Below are 2,946 nucleotides of genomic sequence, written 5' to 3' on the forward strand. Positions count from 1 at the left end.
CAGCACTAGAGCCCTGCGCCGAGCGAGCTACGCGAGCAAGCGCCGAAGTCGGCGGCCGGCCGTCTGATTCTGCTCGCCGGAGCTCGCCAATCGTTGCTCGGCTCCTGCTGCTCGCGGCAGGCGTGGCCGGGCGCTGAGGCGGCGGGGCTTCCACTCCCGCCAGAGGCTTTTAGTTTTATCGACTTTCCGAATATCACACCCGAAAAGTAACACCAGAAATGTAATGAGGAGTGTTAAATGCAATATCCTGCTCAATTTAGTTAAATTTGGACACCAAAAAAATATGCGCCGCCGGGGATCGAAACTCAGACCACACTCTTATGACATGTTCGGCCGACGAGAGTCGCCGCGCTGCTGAGAGACACTGTAAAAAATATCAAGAATTTTCGCAACCCTTGCGGTTGATATATTTCGTGTTCTGACTCGAAAACGAGTTACGTGACCCAATGGTCCTATGAACGGTCAATCTGTGACCCACGTCTCAAAATTTCGAGTTGTATTGGGGTACGAAATTTCGTGGTGCGTTTTAAAATTCGTCTTGTGCTATGGAATTTTAATAGTTGGGTGCAGAAATATTTTTTCTAAACCCGCAACACGAAATTTCGCTGTGCAAGACCATGAAATTTCGTGATGTGGGTACTGAAACGCCCATTTCATGTCGGTGGCCTGCGAATTTTCGTGGTAGTCAGAGCTCCAATGGTTCATTTATAAACCCACAACACGAAAATTCGTAACCGAAGTTCATGAAATTTCGTGCTGTGGGTAGTGAAACGCCCAGTTGAAGTTGGTCAAAGCTCCAATGTCTTATTTCCAAACTCACAACACGAAAATTAGTAGTTTGAGGAACAAGTGTTTGGCTGAGGAATGGCATGCGCCTCTGCCACTCTTCTTCACGCAGGCGCGCCGTAGTGTAAGGGATACAGATGCAGCTCATCAGGTCACAGGTCCGAGGTTCGACACCAGGTCAAAGCAAAGGTATAGCTTTCGAATTCAAACATAACATCAATTCCAATCGGCGACAGAGGTGGGTCGGTGACTGAGCATCCGCATAGAGTTCTTTTCCCCTGCGTCCCAATTATCAACACGAATTTTCGTGTTCTAACCTAGAATAAGATTTTCGTGCGCGAAAAATGGAATTTTTGTGTTGTCACCCATGAAAAGTTTTTTGTGCCCCGACATAAATTTTCACATTTGGGTGCATAAGTGGCATGAAAGGTACCCATTGGGTAACGAAAACTCGTACCCCGTCTGACTTGAAATTTGAGGACCGACGACTACGAAATTTCGGGGGCCACCAACTTGAACTGGGCGTTTCACTACCCACAGCACGAAAATTCGCAAAATATTTTTTAGAGTGGATCGTTGGCTTGATGTCTTTGGCTGTTGCTCGCGCTCGCCGAGCTCGTGACAAACCGGCCGCCACAGCGTTGCTCGCTCGGCGCAGGGCTCTACACAGCACCTCTTCGAGGCATGCCTCTTCGTTGACAGGGTGGAGTTCGAGGCGGCAATGGTCCTTGCGCGCTTAGAACCCACCCTTAGACTGGCACTTATTTTGCGATTTTTCGAATTCCAAAAGTCTTAGGGTGGCAGAATAATTATTTGCGTTAGAAAAAATATATGCCACCAGCTGGGATCGATCCGATGATATTAAGTGCTGCCGCACTTCTCGTATAAAAGAGAGTTTTGCAAATTTTAACGATTACACTATTTTTTTGGCAATCCTTTCCCCGGCCTCCGATCGTTATGGCCGTTATAAGGTCAAAGGTAGTCCTCATGTTGCACAACAACCCTACGAAGTCGCCCCGCTGTGGCTCAAATACTTTCGGAGATATGGTCGATTAAAGTTTTTGCGTCTTTAGCTCATGACGTCAAAATGACAAAATTTCAATCTGAGCTCTGTCAGGGGTGCTTCGTTTGTCGGAAAAACCCAGTCTATGGTTCTAGGACGTAAAATCTTGCGGGGAATTCAAATCTGCCGTCGGAAACATCGGATTTCAAAGGATTTCACCCGATTTGGTGTCAACACATGCAAAACTTGCGAGAAAACACGTTTCGTGACACCGCGATGCCTACCATTCCTCTCCCCGGCCTCCGATCGTCCTGACCAAAATAAGGTCAAAAGTAGTTCTTTGATAGTACAACAACCCTACAAAGCCACTCCGATGTGGCTCCAATAGTTCTCGAGATATCGGCAATTAAAGTTTTTGCCTACTCCACGCATTGAGCGAAACAAACTAGCTTCAATCCGAAGGTAGGCAAAAACTTTAATTGCCCATATCTCGAGAACTATTGGAGCCACATCGGGGTGGCTTTGTAGGGTTGTTGTACTATCAAAGAACTACTTTTGACCATATTTTAGTCATCAGGATCGGAGGCCGGGGAGAGGAATGGTAGGCATCGCGGCATCACGAAACGTGTTTTTTCGCAAGTTATGCATGTGTTGACCCCAAATCGGGTGAAATCCTTTGAAATCCGATGTTTCCGACGGCAGATTTGAATTCCCCGCACGATTTTACGTCTTAGAACCATAGACTGGGTTTTTCCGACAAACGGGGCACCCCTGACAGAGCTCAGATTGACATTTTGTCATTTTGACGTCATGAGCTAAAGACGCAAAAACTTTAATCGACCATATCTCCGAAAGTATTTGAGCCACAGTGGGGCGACTTCGTAGGGTTGTTGTGCAGCATGAGGACTACCTTTGACCTTATAACGGTCATAACGATCGGAGGCCGGGGAAAGGATTGCCAAAAATAATAGTGTAATCGTTAAAATTTGCAAAACTCTCTTTTATACGAGAAGTGCGGCAGCACTTAATATCATCGGATCGATCCCAGCTGGTGGCATATATTTTTTCTAACGCAAATAATCATTCTGCCACCCTAAGACTTTTGGAATTCGAAAAATCGCAAAATAAGTGCCAGTCTACCCACCCTGCACGACGTC

The sequence above is a fragment of the Frankliniella occidentalis genome, unplaced genomic scaffold (assembly GCF_000697945.3).
Source record: "Frankliniella occidentalis isolate FOCC.00 unplaced genomic scaffold, Focc_3.1 Scaffold281, whole genome shotgun sequence".
NCBI classification, from domain to species: domain Eukaryota; kingdom Metazoa; phylum Arthropoda; class Insecta; order Thysanoptera; family Thripidae; genus Frankliniella; species Frankliniella occidentalis.